Source organism: Urocampus carinirostris, chromosome 11 (assembly GCF_059441175.1).
Source record: "Urocampus carinirostris isolate Australia breed hairy pipefish chromosome 11, RoL_Ucar_1.0, whole genome shotgun sequence".
In the NCBI taxonomy this organism is placed as follows: domain Eukaryota; kingdom Metazoa; phylum Chordata; class Actinopteri; order Syngnathiformes; family Syngnathidae; genus Urocampus; species Urocampus carinirostris.
The window spans coordinates 41,204,545-41,223,037 of NC_142359.1; the positions used below are offsets into that span (position 1 = coordinate 41,204,545).

The following is an 18,493-nucleotide window of genomic DNA, read 5'->3' on the forward strand; positions in this document are numbered from 1 at the left end:
CACAAGAATGTCACACTTTACAAAACCACAGGGCCCTTATTGCTATTGTGCAAAAGCGAGCTACAGTAAGCCCTGTGCGGGGGCTTGCGTTTGGCGAATCCACAACGGTTTGGAGCAACGTCAATCATCCTGCCCTCCCAAACAGACTACGAGACTTGTCATGGATGGTGGCTCATGAAGTTCTCCCAGTCAGAGCTGTAATGCACCACCGAGGAATGTCAGCGACTTCGACGTGCCCTCGACCTGGCTGTGGCGCCCAGGAGTCGGTGAGGCACCTTTTTTGTGAGTGCAGCGCTGCCAAGGTCTTGTGGACAATGGCCGAACAACTAGGAAAGTTCCCGGACTTGCCAGCAGGAGAGGTCCCTGATGCACAGTACATGCTTTACGGGGTGAGTCGGTCGAGGAGGCATCGGAACGACTTTGCCAGGGACTGGCTCACTCTCGCCGCCATCAAGGACGCCATCTGGACCTCCAGAAACCTGCTGGTATGGAGGTGCAGGCAGATCCCCCCCGTGGCTGTGCTCCAAATGGCTGCAGATACCATACAATCTGCGAGCGGCGGGCCTAGGACGCAGCCATAAAGAAGACTCGTCTGTACCCACCCGGAGGGGGGAGCCGGAGCTACGCTGTGGGAGTCCCGGCAGCAACGGCCTGGGTTGTGGAACCCAGAAGGGAGAGGACCCACGCAGAAGGGAAAGGACCCACACAGAGGACTGGAAGAATGCTGCTTGGGAGGGTGGGATGGCAGAGCTATGCCCTTGCACAATAGTATTTCCTTTTACACGCTGGTTAACTACTGTTAAAAGAAAATAACTCTGAAATTGTTTAATTGATGTTGGAAATGTCAGGAAAAAATGTTAAAACGTTATATCGTCACGTCATATTGTCAAATATAAAAAAATTGTGAATATGCTTGATGGCTTTGTTTTGCTGCTGTTGGTGTCAGTGGATTTGTTCAGACCGAGGACAATCGACTTTGGCCTGGACGGATCTATTGACACTAACAACGATGTTATATAATGAAATTGTGAATATGTTTGATTTTCGAGAAGGTTTGTTCAAACCTCACTTTGTGTTTGCTGTTAAAAACGTAATATTGGAATATAATATTGTGAATGTGCTTAATTGCTGTTGAGATTGTCATGATTGTTTTCTGTTTTTAGTGTCAATAAATTTGTTCAAGCCAAAAAAAAATTGAGCTTGCTCTGTCCACTCCACGCATCGGCCTGGTATTGCAGTACCTCCAGGAACGGTGCATTCGCAATGATCGCAGCAAGGCTTTAGGGCTAGGACCTTAGCTTGGCCTTTTGGCTGAGAGTAAGTGTCCCGGCTCCTAGGCTTTGTAGCGTATTATGAACTGACCGATAACGGATAATGGATAATGAATAACGAAGATAGATCAATAACCCTTAAAGACCCCATCATGAATTTAAAAGCAAGGTATCTAACATTGTGTACTGATCTTTGATTTTTGCATTCCGGAGATGGAATAAGAGCTTGCTCTGTCCACTCCACGCATCGGCCCGGTATTGCAGTACCTCCGGGAGCGGTGCTTTCGCAATGATCGCAGCAAGGCTTTAGGGCTAGGACCTTAGCTTGGCCTTTTGGCTGAGAGTAGGTGTCCCGGCTCCTAGGCTTTGTAGCGTATTATGAACTGACCGATAACGGATAATGGATAATGAATAACGAAGATAGAACAATAACCCTTAAAAACCCCAAAAACCCCATTGATGCACCCACACGGAGGGGGGAGCCTGAGCTACACTGTGGGAGTCCCGGCAGCAACGGCCTGGGTTGTGGAACCCAGAAGGGAGAGGACCCACACAGAGGACTGGAAGAATGCTGCTTGGGAGGGTGGGATGGCAGAGCTATGCCCTTGCACAATAGTATTGCCTTTTACACGCTGGTTAACTACTGTTAAAAGAAAATAACTCTGAAATTGTTTAATTGATGTTGAAAATGTCAGGAAAAAAATGTTAAAACGTCATATCGTCACGTCATATTGTCAGATATAAAAAAATTGTGAATATGCTTGATGGCTGTTGAGATTGTCGTGTTTGTTTTGCTGCTGTTGGTGTCGGTAGATTTGTTCAGACCGAGGACAATCGACTTTGGCCTGGACGGATCTATTGACACTAACAAAGATGTTATATAATGAAATTGTGAATATGCTTGATTGCTAATAAGATTTTCGAGAAGGTTTGTTCAAACCTCACTTTGTGTTTGCTGTTAAAAACGTCATATTGGAATATAATATTGTGAATGTGCTTAATTGCTGTTGAGAGTGTCATGATTGTTTTCTGTTTTTTAGTGTACATAAATTTGTTCAAACCAAAAATTGATGCATTGTGGTAAGCTGTGGAGCTCAAAGGTTGGTAGGACATTACCTCTTGCCATGATCTTTGATTTTTGCAATCCGGAGATAGAATAAGAGCTTGCTCTGTCCGCTCCACGCATCGGCCCGGTATTGCAGTACCTCCGGGAACGGTGCATTCGCAATGATCGCAGCAAGGCTTTAGGGCTAGGACCTTAGCTTGGCCTAGTGGCTGAGAGTAAGTGTCCCGGCTCCTGGGCTTTGTAGCGTATTATGAACTGACCGATAACGGATAATGGATAATGAATAACGAAGATAGAATAATAACCCTTAAAAACCCCATTGTGTACTATCTGTCTAACTTTGAGGGTACTTTTAAGTATATTGTTAATTATTAATTTTACAATTCTAACCATTTTAACATAGTTAGAAGTAAAGCAGCCGAGTCCTGCCATGGCCGGGCATTATACCGGCGGGCGGAGACGTAACTGCGTGAGATTCTTGCTCAAAGATTTTGTGGCAATTTCGGAGGGATGTCAAGGCTGGATTTTATAAACAAGTTTATTGAAAAGCTTCTGAAGTTTAAAAAGGAGGAGGTACATGCTGTCATAAAAATGCCTTCTGGCAAGGGCTTTGATGTAAGTTTTGAAACGGCGGCTCTTTATCAAGAGTTTTGGAATCGCTTTGAGGGAGTGAGGCCCCAGTTTTCTGGATTTACAGTGGAGAAGCTGACTGATAATGCTAACAAGATTGTCATTGTCAGAATGTTTAGTGAAGTAGTCAGTGCTGATGACGTCTGTTATTGGTTGAGTAGATACTGCACGGTAAAAGGCCAGGCTATGAAGGTGAGGGGTGAGAAAGGCTATTGGACTGGTGCCTGGAGGGTACCCGTCCAACAATGGCAAGATCCTCAGGGCTTTCAGGGACTGAAACAACTCCCGTCGACTATATTCCTGGGGGAAAACCATGGCTTTATCCACTATCAAGGGCAACCGAAACTCTGTCGCAAATGTGGTGAGCATGGGCATCTGGCTGAGGTATGTGATCAATTTTTTTTGTGGAAAGTGCAGAACAATTGGACATTCCTTTGAGGAATGTATCAATAGCAGAAAATGCAATCTCTGTGGAGAAACGAATCACCTCTATAGAAACTGCCCGAAATCGTTTGCTAACAAATTGAAAGCTAGGAAGGCAGTTAACAAAGACAACAAAGACAATGAAATGATGTCAGACAACATAGATAATGAAATGAATACATGTAACAAAGACAATGAAATGAATAAAGATAACAAAGACATGAAATTAATAAAGTTATGGAAATACAAAATGAAAATGAACAAGAAATGAATAAAGTTATGGAAATACCCAATGAAGATGAACAGGAAATGAATAAAGTTATGGAAATACCCAATGAATTTGATCAAGAAATGCACAAAGAAAATGGACAAGACAAACAAATTGAAAAAACAGATGTCCCTACCAAAACCCCTGGAGGAAAGACCAGAGAATCAAATTTGAATCAGGAAGGACCTGGAAATTCTAATTCGATTTCTCAAAAAAAAACCTGAATTTGGACATAACAAACAAATAGAAAAGGCAACTGCCACTCCAAAAACACATTAATCAGGAAGGGCCTGGAAGAGAGTCCAAATTAGCAAATTTGTTTGCTACGCCACTGCCGGGATTTGGAGAAGACAAACAAATCGAAAAGGCGAACGACTCTCCAAAAACCCATACGGGCACTGGAAAGAGGGGTAAAAGTAAGACAAAATCGGGAGTGGTGAAAACACCGGAAACAAAGAGAAGAGATTTAGAAGAAAGCCGATTGCCGATGAATAAGCCCACAAGGGAACTGTATGAAGTTGAGCCGGAGGAAGTTGGGGAGGGAAAAAATCTGACCCTTTGTGGGCAGGGAAGTAAGAGACCCCTTGATAGGTCCTCTGGCTCACCCCCTAACCCAGAAAAAAGGGGAAGACCTGGAACCACAGACAGAGAGTCAGAGGATTCCAGAGTTTTCCCCGGTGAGTCTCCAAATGAGGAACTGCTCTTAAGTGATGTGTCTGACACAGGTGACACTCTCGATGATCACCAAAGAATGGACTCAGATCCCCCGGTTTTGTCTAACTAGTTTAAATACTTTAACAACAATTATGAACATTACATTCTCTACTATCAATGTGAGAAGTGTGAGATCAAAGGTTAAGGCTCACAGTGTTTTATCGCTCTTAAAAACTATCAGAACGGATGTGTTTTTACTACAAGAATGCTGCATCCCCTTTCTAAAAAATTATAAACAGTGGGAAGAGATTTGGCCATATCCATCATTATGGAGTGGCTCGAATGAAAACCGTAACGATGGGGTAGCCATTTTAATAAACAACCCTCAACTCATCATAAAGGGGAGTACTGTGATGAGAGACGGACGCGCAATCGTAGCAAGACTTTCTTATATAGGGAATGATTTTAACCTCATTAACATATACGGCCATGCCGACAGACAACTCAGGTACGAACTCTTAGAGGACATCCAGTCGCATATGCTAGGCCATCAACCACTAATCGTGGGAGGAGATTTTAATTGCATCCTAAGTAGGAAGGATAGAAAGAGGACCGATGAGGAGTTTAAAGTAGATAAAACATCAACTTTATTACAAGACATGTGCCGGACATTTAAACTGGTGGACTGTTTCAAATCCATACATCCAGGAGAGGAGGGCTTCACCTGGTTCAGTAGTGACAATGCCAGAGCCTCTCGAATAGACTACATATTTACAAGGGGTTTAGCACAGAGTGATGCAAGATTAATTCCTGTTTTTTTTTTCGGATCACTTGCTACTGTCCTGCTCTCTCTCATTTCCTTCAGGTATGACTGTTGGGAAGGGTCTGTGGAAGTTAAATTGCTCCCTGCTGGAGGATGAGGCTCTAGCCGCACAATACAGGGAGCTGTACAAAGACTGGCAGACCCTTCAAGACTCGTATGATTCACGAGCACAATGGTGGGAAATGACAAAGAAACGAACACAGACCTTTTTTAAAAATGCAGGGAAAAACAAGAAACTTAAAGAGATGAAACGCATGTCGGGACTACAAAGAAGACTCCAACGCTATTTCATCCTAACAGAAAAGGGGATGGACTTTAATGATGAAATCAAAGAGACCAAACAAGAACTAAACGCTTTGGCGGAAATAAAGAGCAAAGGCATCATAATAAGAAGCAGAGAAAGAGAAATAGAAGAAGGGGAAAAATGTACACGCTATTTTTAAAAAAAAAATTATGAGCAAAAATGAGGGGCTTTTTAAACTTCAAAACGAAAACGGGCAAATAACAAAGGAAAGTAGCGAAATAACCAAATTAGTCGAAGACTACTACAAAAAATTATTTGAAAAGAAAGAAACACATGAGAATGAAATGGGGCATGTATTAGATCATATTTCAAGATCAGTGCGTCACGACCCCTTTTTAACATCGGACTTTACCCAAGACCAACTGAATGATTGCATAAAGACTATGAAAAAAGGCAAATCACCCGGGGAGGACGGACTCAACCTCGAATTTTACCGGACTTTTTGGGATATTTTAGCACCAGATCTGATTACTGTTTTTAACGAATTTTCCAGTCGAGACAATATGCCAGACAGTTTCAGAATAGGGATAGTTACTCTATTGCACAAAAAGGAGACAAAATTGACTTAAAAAACTGGCGACCCATAACGCTTTTAAACGTGGACTGTAAAATTTTCAGCAAGCTTCTAGCAACACGAATGTCTGTAGTCTTGGGATACTTGGTTGATCCAGACCAAACCTGTGCCATCGTGGGAAGGAAGATCAGCGACAGTCTCATGCTGATCCGTGACACCATTTGTTATGCGAAAGACAGAAACATGCGACTAGCGGTCCTAAACCTAGACTTTAATCGAGTCTCGCACCAATACCTCTTCAGGGTATTGCAAAAATGTGGTTTTCCCCAAAAATACATCAAGTGGGTGGGACTGCTATACCGAGACATCTACAGCAAATTCATGATTAAAGGGAATTTAACTGCGGTGTACGTCAAGGTTGCCCTATGTCTCCCCCTTCTCTATGTTCTTTGCATTGAACCTTTGGCACAAATGTTAAGAAAGGATATATTTGTCGAAGGGATCAATATCCCAGGAAGTGGGGGACAAATTACCAAGTGTGTTTTGTACATGGATGATTTTAATATTTTATGTACTGACCGCGCATCTGTTGGAAGAGCCCTTGACTTGACTGACCTGTTTGGGAGGGCGTCTGGGTCAAGGCTAAATAGAGAAAAATCACAAGTGAAGTTTTATGGAACGTGGAAAGAGACAGAAAAGGCAGGACTCCCGCTGAAGGTGTTAAAGACAGACCAGAAAATCCTAGGGATAAAATTTAATGCGGATGGAGGAGGCGAGACCAACTGGGATGACGTGACAAGGAAAGTTAAGCAAAGACTTGTTTTTTGGTCACTAAGAAAAATGACAATAGAGGGGAAGGTCCTAATCATCAAAGCGATCATCCTCCCAATGCTTTTGTCAATCAGTTTAGTTTTTATGCCCAAAAGAAACGTGCTGTTACAACTGGACCGAGCCATCTTTCGCTTTGTCTGGGGCTCAAAGTGGGAAAGGATAAAAAGAGATACAATGAAAAAGAAAAAGGAAAAAGGGGGGAACAAACAATCGTTTGATTCCAGTTTCATTTAACTTGCCACCAACACATCTCTTTATTCGGGATTTTTTAAAGAAGTTTGATTTGGAAACACAAGAATGGCACACTTGCTCCTTTGGTGCCAAATGCCTCGGACGCTGATTGGCTACTCGTCACTTTTTATACCCCCGTCTTCCTGTCACCGTTGTCAGTCCGTCTGCGGACCTCAGCTTATGCTGGCAAGCTTTTCGACCCTGAGTCTCTCCTGTTCTGATTCTCGTCTGTTTCCCGGCTAACGACCCCTTTTCTGATCTCGACTACGATTTTTGCTACCCGTCCCGGCTACTGGTCTGTTCTTTTCCGCTCTCGACACCGCCATCGCTCGCCACGGAAATACCACTTCCCCGTCTGAGCAACCTGCTCCCTGCAAAGAGCGATCTACGGCTCGTGTGTACTATCCTTTCCCTTCTTCCCAATAAAACTAAGAGAAACGCACACAAGCGGGTCCTGTCGACAATGCATCCTATCTGAGAGGTAGGATCTGAACCATAAGAGGACGGTTCCTGAGAGACCAATCTATTTTTCCAGCCGGTCTAGTAAGATATCATGGTCCACAGTGTCAAAAGCAGCACTAAGGTCCAGCGGCAACAGTGATAAAGCGCTGAAGTCTATTGACAGTAGAAGATCATTGGTTACTAAATGTTATTGTATTTTGCCATGCCAACAAAAACAAGTGCTAAAATCATAATAGAAGAAAAAAACAGTTATTGTTATTATTTGACGAGAAGGAAGCAAGACGTGAAAATGGGAGAGTTGTAATCTGAATACTTAGACATCTGTTGTGGAGTACCACAGGGTTCTACCCTGGGTGCAAAGTTATTTAATTTATATATTTATTATATTTTTAATGTTTCAAAACTATTAAAATTAGCAATATTTGCAGGCGACGCTAACATTTTCTATTCAAATGATAACTATAATGATTTGGTAACCTGCATTAATTGTGAATTAATTAACCTAAAAGTATGGATAGATATAAATAAATTATCTTTAAATTTAAATAAAACCAAAGTAATATTCTTTGGTAATTGCAAGGCAAATCAAGATTTAGAAGTAAAAATGGATGGTGCCGCAATAGGCATTGTATCAGAAATTAAGTTTTTTGGCGTCATAATAGACAGTACATTAAGTTGGAAAACACACATCAGACACATACAAACTGAGGTATCTAAAAGCATTTCAATAATTAATAAAGCCAAATTCGTTTTAAATTATAATGCATTCTATTTATTATATTGTTCCCTAGTTCTGCCATACTTAACATATTGTGCAGAAGTCTGGGGCAATAATTACAAAAGTTCACTACAGCCCCTTTTTATCCTTCAAAAACGTGCAATAAAAACCATACACAGGGTAGGATAACGGGATCATACTAATATCTTATTCATGCAGTCCAAATTCTTGAAATTGGATGATTTAATAAAATCTTTCATTTCACAACTGTTATCTAAGGTCAACAAAAACATGGTGCCAGAAAACATCCAAAAATTATTCATTCGGAAAGAGGAAAATTATAACTTGAGGGGCTGTAGTAAATTCAAAATCCCAAAGGTGAGAACAACCAGGAAAAGTATGTGTGTGTCTGTGTGTGGAGTCAATCTTTGGAATAATTTACAAAATGAGATCAAACAATGTCCAACTAATCATGTGTTCAAATTTAAATACAAAAAAAAACATTACGGGCAAAATACAGGGATGAAGAAAATGGGATATGAGTGAGATTGGAAATACTGCGTTTAAAACTATGGTTAACTTGTTGTTATTGTTGCTATTATTATATCATAACTGTTATTATAAATATTATGTTTATTTTTATTGTTTTTATTACCATTGGTGCCGCAGTGATATTTAGTAACTAGTGACGTTGAGGGATGGGTATTACGAAGATCAGTGTATAAAATATGTGATTATTGTAATTATTATAATTATTGATATCTGACCTATGTAATAAGTATATCCATGAGATTTTGTTATATTTGACACAAGAGGAGAAGAGGATTTGTAAAATGTATTAAATAGGGAAGATAAAGGGGTAGGGAAAATAAGCATCTCCTTCTGACTACCCCTTTTCGAACATGTCATGTGACATTACTTTGTTGTTGACTCATTATTTTGGTCCGGTTTTTATTTTAATGTTCGAAATAAAGTTTTCATTCAAAATACTGAGACTCAAAGTGACCAAAACACACCTTATTACTTTTGAAAATAAAATAAATAGAAAATAAAAAAATAAAGAAAAAGAAAAGAAAAAGGGACAAATAAAAGAAAGAAAAGAAAAGATAAAAAAGGAAAAAAAAACATTTTTTCCCTTCTTTATGTATTTCTTTGAGAAAGGCTGGGTAAAAATTGCAAGAAAATGTTGCTTTTCGCTGACTTTCAGTCTCCGTAGTTTGTAGTCTTCCTTGGTCTCGTTTTTTTGGTTGCACTACACATAAAAAACACATATAAACACATATAAAAAACTGTGCCTTTAACAGTGTAATGTTTTTATCGGTGCTGTTTTTGTAGAAAATCCCATTTGTCCAAGCTCACCAGACCCTGGCTTCAGCTGCCCTCAACTCAATTGAGCTTGAGAACCATGCTCCAACATCTAATCCCTAAACCTGTAACTCTAAGCCCTAGGCCTAACTCCTAGCCCCCCTAACCGTAACCATTTCCGTGCACAGTATTTTCCATTACACAAAAAAAATCATTTCCGCCAAATAAATGACATCTGGGTGAACGGACACCTTTTTAAACATTCGCCTTTAAATAAATAGCTCGAATAACCTACCATGCACTACCACCTGTGACAAAATGGCCATGACTTTTAACAGCAGCCAGATTTTCCTTTCTCCATTCCAAATTTACGCATGCTCGGGAAACCTCACAAGCATGTGAGCCTACTGATTCTAATGATCGTCCAAGCCATGTCATTTAACACATTTATGGAAAAGAGGAGAAGAAAGTAGGAGAAAAACTTACTAGCTCCTGCTTAAGAGAACCTCTTATTACCTCCATTCTGTTTTCATACATTTCCCTCAATGCCTTTCAAAAAAGGATCGTTTGCATTAGACAATCTTTGTCCATGCTGCGTGTTCAACCCCTGGGATCAGGCCAAAGAAAAAGATTGAGCTGAAAAGAGCAATTCAGTTTAGGACTTTTATTGTGCACTCCGGACCAATTGTTCAGGAGAGCATCCCCCTTTGAAAAAATGTATCCCTCGTCCCTTATAGGAAAAAGGTGCGGATTTCCAAAAAGGAAAACATGAAACAGGTGCTTCTGAGAACTCTCATTACAAGGCAAAAGAAAAAAACTCAATGAACAAGATATTTTTGTTAAAACTGCACAAGTATGTAATTTGAGGTTGTATGATAAGATATGGTTGACTCATCGGAAGACCATTCCTGTAAAACTACTGATGTGAAAGAAGACATTTATATAAATACAACAAGTAAATATTTCATTACAATTTGTGAATAGATATTATGCGCAACTATAACTACAAAAAGATTAGTATGGTTATCAAAGTAATGATGTGACGAATCATAAAACTAATATTGCAGGAAAACTAATGCGGTAGTGACAACATACTCAGTGACCCATTCTAACAGGAAAACACCCAAACTAGTTTCTCATGATTGCTGATTCAGGGCACCTGTGACTGCCCAATTGGCACCAACAGCCCTGAGAGCTGATTGGCTCAGAGACTCCTTTTAAACCCATGAGTTTCAAGAGGATTCCGTCAGATCGTTGCGAACCTTTGCTCCCAGCCAGCCAGGCAGGCTTATTCTGTCCGACATTCTCCTGCCCTGTTTTCTTCTGCCTGATACCTGTTGCCGACCTGTTTCTGCATCTGTTTCTGCCCTGATCTGCCATCCCGACCACCGATCTGTTTTGCCCTGTTTCCTGCCTGATACCTGTTTCGATACCGCCCTTGCTCTCCCGTCCTGGCTAGTGACTCTTATTTGTTTTTCCTTTTTCTTCTTTTGTTTTTTTTCATTGTTGTCTTTTTTTCCTATCTGTCTATCTGTATGCAATCACCAACCCCCACCCTGCTTTTAAATAATTTTGAGCATAATGTTACCTAATAATTGGTAATTGATTGAAGCAAGTCAGGTCAAATCATTTTTATTTGTATAGCACCAAAAACAATCTTCAGAGCCGCTTGGGAGCCGAAAGTCCCGACTCTTTTCAAACGGCCTGCTGTTGTGTCTGGTTAGTGGAATTTCTCGTCAAGGACCAGAAGAATTTGGCCTTCTGTCACAGTAGTGTGATACACGGTAATGTAGCTCAAGGAAAACGAATATAGGCCCTAAGAGTGACAGGTTCTGCTCATGATATTATAGATAGAATCTTTTGGCGTACAAAAGCAGTCCTTCGGTTCCATGGTGTAATGGTTAGCACTCTGGACTCTGAATCCAGCGATCCGAGTTCAAATCTCGGTGGAACCTTGCCCGTTTTAATTTCTTGCGGCCTTTCTTTTTACATGTGTGCAGTAATTTAATACCCCACTGTTTTGTTTGAAATAAAAACTTTGGAGTTTAAGGCTATATTCATTGTGTGCCTGTGAATGTGTTGTCTGAAGAGTACAAAGAATCTTAGAAAGTTAGTTTAAAGAAGCCCTTAGAGACTAATTGTGATTAAGGGCTATACAAATAAAAATGAAAATGACTTGACATGGATCTCAAACTTTCCTGGGGACCGTCAGAGCTAGGGCCCAGGTGAGGTTGGGGAGAATGAGGTTTTCAAAAAAAAAAAGAAAAAGAGCCGATAATGGCATTCTAATAGCTTCAAAAATAATTCTGTTAAAAATAAGATCTAAAAAAAAATCAAATTCATTAAACAATCATTGTGTATTATTTAGTGCTTATACTGGACTGTCTCAGAAAATTAGAATATTGTGATAAAGTTCTTTATTTTCTGTAATGCAATAAAAAAACAAAAATGTCATACATTCTGGATTCATTACACATCAACTGAACTATTTCAAGCCTTTTATTATTTGAATATTGCTGAATTTGGCTTACAGCTTAAGAAAACTCAAAAATCCTATCTCAAAATATTAGAATATCATGAAAAAGTATACAAGTAGGCTATTCAACTAATCACCTGAATCACCTAATTAACTCGAAACACCTTGCGAGGGTTTCCTGAGCCTTAAAAACACTCAGCTTGGTTCAGTAAACTAAATCACAAGTATGGGGAAGACTGCTGATCTGTCTGCTGTCCAGAGGACCATCATTGATACCCTCCTGATGGAGGGTAAGACACAAAAAGAAATTTCTCAAAGAGCAGACTGTTCACAGAGTGCAGTTTCAAAGCATATCCACAAAAAGTCTGTTGGAAGGGAAAAATGTGGCCGGAAACGCTGCACAACCAAGAGAGATGACCGCAGCCTTAACAAAATTGTGAAGAAGAGCCGCTTCCAGAATTTGGGGGAGCTTCAAAGACAGTGGGCTGAAGCTGGAGTCCAGGTATCAAAAGCCACAGTTCACAGACGTGTCCGGGAAATGGGCTACAATAGCCGTATTCCCATGGTCAAGCCACTTCTGAACTCAAGACAACGGAAGAAGCGTCTGACTTGGGCTATGGAGAAGAAGCAATGGACAGTTGCAGAGTGGTCCAAAGTCCTCTTTTCAGACGAAAGCAAGTTTTGCATTTCATTTGGAAGTCAAGGCGCCAGAGTCTGGAGAAAGGCTGGAGAGGAGCAAAATCCAAGTTGCTTGAAATCCAGTGTGAAGTTCCCACAGTCAGCAATGGTTTGGGGAGCCATGTCAGCTGCTGGTGTTGGTCCACTGTGTTTCATCAAGTCCAGAGTAAATGCAACTGTGTACCAAGAGATTTTAGAGCACTACATGCTTCCATCTGCTGAAAAGCTCTATGGAGATGAGGATTTCATTTTCCAGCATGATCTGGCACCTGCCCACAGTGCCAAAACCACCAGTAACTGGTGCACTGACCATGGCATCACTGTCCTTGATTGGCCTGCTAATTCCCCTGACCTGAACCCCATTGAGAATTTGTGGGGTATAGTTAAGAAGAAGATGAAAGACACCAGACCTACAAATGCAAATAAGCTGAAAGCCGCTATCGAAGCATCCTGGGCATCAATAACACCTCAGCAATGCCACAGGCTGATTGCCTCCATGCCACGCCGGATTGATGCAGTAATCCGTGCAAAAGGATTCCCAACCAAGTACTGAGTGCATCAATGGACATTTTCAAATGTTTGATTTAGTTTTGCTGTTATAAAATTATTTTTTTACTTGGTCGAGGAAGTATTCTAATATTTTGAGATAGGATTTTTGAGTTTTTTTCAGCTGTAAGCCAAAATCAGCAATATTCAAATAATAAAAGGCTTGAAATAGTTCAGTTGATGTGTAATGAATCCAGAATGTATGACATTTTTGTTTTTTTAATTGCATTACAGAAAATAAAGAACTTTATCACAATATTCTAATTTTCTGAGACAGTCCAGTATATGGATATATTGTACCCCCACAAAACAAGACCTGTTTTTATTTTATTTTCAAATGTATTTCTTTTTTACATTATTTTACTTTTTTTCCATTTTATTTCTTTTTTACCCCCTTTTATTTACTCAAATGTTTCCTACCTGTCTTTTTATTTTTTATTTGTCCTTCCTTCTTTCTTTATTTTTTCTCTTTTCTTCTTTCCTTTTTTTCTTGCTTTTTTATCTACTTATTTCTCTTTTTAAAAGTAATAACGTTTGTATTGGGCACACTGATTCTCTAGGTTCTTTTTCCTATGTGCTTTTTAGCACTCATTTTTGGTTGCACTACAGTCCCACAATACAGAGAGATCTAGTGGTCATATGATTCACACTGTCCCTTTAACTTTTGTATTAAGGTGGGAGCCTCAAACTATAATCCTGAGGGCCACAATTGGCCGCCAGGCCATACATTTTAGAACCCTGGTTTAAATGGACAGCGGGTAATATTTAGTTTCTCCTAGGTGATAAACTTAGCTAACTAACTTTCCACAAATTAACTACAAAACCATTAATTGAGTAAAAAAAAAAAACCAACAACGATTTGAACACTAGGCAAAAATACATGATCTAGCATACCAATGGTAATTTACAGAAAAAAATTATAGGTGGAAAAACTTGTGTTTCTTTTACACAGTGGAATACCACACAATCCCAGGAAGCTGCCACAAAAGACAACACAATGTCATCTAGTGGTCAAATATTACACATTGGGGCTTTTAAATTTGCTCTTGGGGACTTCAAGAGCAAGTGGTTAGCGGGTGTGCGGCACAGGTCTAAGGTCTTGGGAACCTCCTGTGTGGGTTCAAATCCAGCTACCGGACTTACTGTGCGGAGTTTGTATGTTCTCCCCGTGCTTGCGTAAGTTTCCTCCGGGCACTCCGGTTTCCCCCCACATCCCAAAGACATGCATTTCAGGTGGATTGACCGGTCCGAATTGTCCCTTGGTGTGAATGAGCGAGCGAGTTGTCTGTCCCTGTGTGCCCTGCGATTGGCTAGCAACCAGTTGAGGGTGTCCCCAGCCCACTGCCCGATGATTGCTGGGATGGGCTCCAGCACCCCCGCGACCCTACTGAGGATAAGCGGTGCAGCTAATGAAATGAGATGAGACTTCATAATGAAAAAAACTGAACTGTCCAGCAGCAGTTTCTAATGCTAATCGAACTGCTCTAATTAATGTCATGCATGTCATTAGCAAAGTAAATGAGGATTAGAATGCCAGCATACGTTATACTCATCGAAGGTGATATTTAAAACAAATCATAATGAATGTTGAATAATTAAAACACTGTTTTTTTTTAAATCAGAGTAGCACCATAATGAGAGCTCATGTCACCCCAAAACCGTCGTGGAAATACATCAACCATCACAAAACAATTTTAAAACACGGGTGATTCTTTGTTGCAGCAACATTTTGGTGTCATGATTTTTGCAAAAAAAGAAAAGAAAAAAGAAAGTCACATGTTTGATCATTTTATCAAAACACTAATATGTTGAACACTAAGAAATACGCAGTGGTCAAGCTCAGGGACGGGTATAATTTTAGTTATAGCTTGCTTTCTTAAATAGAGTCTCTGTACTGTATTGTATATTGTCGATCCTGACGTTTCCTAACAAGGATTTTACCCAAAAGGTTTTTTTTTTGAGGGAAAAGGTTTTTTTTATTAACACATACAATGTAAATAAAAATTGGAGAACAATATACAAACAATTAAATAATTCTGAAAAAATGTCATCTTCACAACTCAACAGTTTAAGGACATTTTGTTGTGCCTATAACATGCTAGTATAAGGCTTTTTCACAAAATTGATAACGCATTTCAACAATAAACTGTATTTTGCCAAAAATGCACCGATCAAAATTCGAGAACAGGCTCAGGTGCCTCCCACTTAATGGTACTACTCAAGCACATGTTTTTAATATCCTTCATTATCTGTCAACCCCTATTTAACTGGTGTTCTAACTTTCAGTTTCACTTACTTTGCAAGTGACTGAAAGCCTGAGGCAGCAGGTTGTCCAAATACAAACCAAAGGGATGACCCTTCAGCCATAACAAGACAAGTTGATCGTTCAAAATATGTGATTTCAAGAATATTGAGTCTTTACAAAAGTACAAACTACTATTATGACTCCCCCACCTAATTCCCCCGTTTGGTCCCCACTCCAACCTGTTCATAGGCTAACGGGGTGGAACCTCACGGAGTCTTTTTTGTTATTTTGTTATGTTTTTAGCTATTCTACCTTTAGCTCTTTAGGTGATAAACTTAGCTAACTAACTTTCCACAAATTAACAAAACTTTAAAAACTAAATCTTATGTTTGAAAAAAAAAATTCTCAAGAAAACATTTCCCATAATTTGTCATAACAAGGTATACATTTAAGAGTCACTCATACAAGTAAAACACATTTAAAATAAAAAAGTAAGAAGAGTAAAAATTTAAGTCTACAGTACTTATCTATTTTTTTCCACAGTTGAACTCCCGCCAAAATCAAATAATGTCATTTCCAGTTGTTGGAATTTGATTATCAAAATGTATCGTTTACCAAATTGTTCGAATTAGTTATCTGACTCCATTAAACAAACACAACCTACATTCACCCAACAATTAATGCGCGCTCGTTTCTTGAGAAAAAATTAACAGGAAAGTCGACATTTTCACACGGGGCGGATTTATTTTCCTTAACAGAAGACCTAAGTGTACTCCATCGAAGACGGCTGAAGTAGTGACGCTGCAGTGTGTGTGAAGCCTTTTTCTGAAGTCCTTTAGCTTTCTCTTTTTGGCTCATGTTTCCCTCTAGATGGCATCTCGGCTCCTCCCATGGGCGTGTCAAGGAAGCCCCCTGGGTTTCACAATCTCATGCACGAGCGCCTAGATGTCTGACTTCTCAAAACAACGCCGGGCCACTCTGCATCAGCAACGCCACGCGTTCTCTTATCAACAGCACTAAACAAAACATGCATTACAAAACAGCCTTGAACTAAAGCACAGTATTGCATTAAACTGAATAATTTGTAGTCAATCGTATAAAATCCTTTATAGTCAAATGTATAAAATCCTTTACTGTAAATGGCTTTTATGGAATTGTAGTCTTTTTAGGGCCATGAGCACATATTGTATTTACGACAGAGGCATAAAGAAATTGAACAAAATAGCAAGTAGAAATATACATTCATAACACTTAATTGCAAAATGAACTTTGGTTCACATTATTAAAGAAAATAAATGATATAATTTTATGGCCTACACCCATTGATGAGAATATATTGCAGACACAATAAAATTGAGCATGTGAGACACCAAAAAGTTATCTAAAAACCATACATTATCTGCACCGCTTATCCTCAGTAGGGTTTCAGGGGTGCTGGAACCCATCCCCAGCTGGGTTCAGAGACAGACAACTCGCTCGGTCAATCACACCTAAAGACAATTAACCTGACATATATGCTTTTGAACTGTGGGAGGCAACTGAACGAAACCCACGCAAGCACAGGGAGAACATGCAAACTCCGCACAGGAAGGCTGGTATCTGGATTTGATCCCATGACCTTGGAACTGTGCCACGTTATCTATCTAACCTGGTCACATCCCTCGAGAGGGGTGACCGACAGCAAAACAAACACATACACAAAAACAAAGAAAATAAAAAAAGGGAAAAAGTAGCAAAAAACATACACCACTTTTTTTTTGACCATGGCCAATCCAAATGCCCAAACACCCAAAAAAGTTCAGCACCTCGGCACCCAAGTCGGTCATGCTTTTGTCCCTCCAGATGAAACGGGACACAAGAAAGTGGCCATGTCACTCGGGTCAGGGTGACACAACACACTCGTCTGTTCAACAGCAGGGCCCGACAGCTTTGACTGGTTTACCCCTGCCGCATCATACAGGTGCCCTGCCCATCCCTTAGAACACGTCCAAACATCCCACTATCCTTTTACAACACCTTCCACTAATTCCTATCACCAACAAGAGCTCTAGCTTCCACTATATTTAGACCTCTTTCCTGCAGTGCACTCATAACACCATCCATCCACGTCAATCGCGGCCTTCCTCTTGGTCTCCTTCCATTGACTTCTGCTCTGTAGATCCGCTTCAACATTCGCTCCTCATCCATCCTCTCCATGTGCCCAAACCAACCGAGTACTCTCTTATCCACACGCTTGCACAGTTCCACTACTACTCCAGTTCGGTCTCTCAAAATTTCATGTCTCAATCCATCCAGTCTTGTCACTCCTAACATACTCCTCAAACATTTCATCTCAAAAACGCTTAATTTCCTTCTCAAATCTGTGTTAAGACTCCAAGTCTCTGCAACATACACTCAGTCGGCACAATCACACTCTCATACAGTCCCCTCTTAAATCCATACTCATACTCTTGTTGCTCATCAGTCTCCTCAGGGCACCCAAAACCTTGCGTCCTTGATTCACTCTGCGCAATACTCCGCACTGCATTCCACCAACTGCAACCACATCACAACCCAAGTACCTAAAGCTTTAAACTTCTTCCAGCACCAGTCCATGCTACCTTATTTCCAACGCCATGCCCACACCATCAAGTGAAAACTTCATCATCTTACTCTTCCCAACATTCACACATAACTTAAGCTTATCACACACTCTTCCAAACTCCATTAACCAACCGTCTCAATGTTTCCTCAAAAGCAGCCACAAGCGCTGTGTCATTGCAAACAACAACTGACTTACCTGCCACACGGTTCCACTGTTATCCATTATCTCTACACCTCTGCCAACTACTCTTACATTCACCTCTCTCACCACACTATCCATGTACACATTAAATAGGCATGGTGACATCACACACCCCTGTCTCACACGAGTCAACACAGGGAACCACTCACAACTGAGCCCTTTAATGTTACCTGTGGTGTTCCGCAGGGTTCAGTGCTTGGACCCCTTCTATTCAGCATTTACATGCTTCCATTAGGTGATATTATTCGCAAGTACAATATCAG

General features: G+C 40.4%; 1 non-coding gene and 2 pseudogenes across 1 annotated transcript; all 3 read left to right on the plus strand.

The window, feature by feature from the left end:
* Nucleotides 1-1,291: 1,291 nt before the first annotated feature.
* Nucleotides 1,292-1,560, plus strand: LOC148357387 (U2 spliceosomal RNA; annotated as a pseudogene).
* Nucleotides 1,561-2,383: 823 nt separating this feature from the next.
* On the plus strand, nt 2,384-2,498 carry LOC148357388 (U2 spliceosomal RNA; annotated as a pseudogene).
* An 8,885-nt stretch (nt 2,499-11,383) lies between these two features.
* Nucleotides 11,384-11,455, plus strand: trnaq-cug (transfer RNA glutamine (anticodon CUG)). Its single transcript has one exon. It is a non-coding gene; the product is annotated as a tRNA-Gln (tRNA).
* Nucleotides 11,456-18,493: the final 7,038 nt, after the last annotated feature.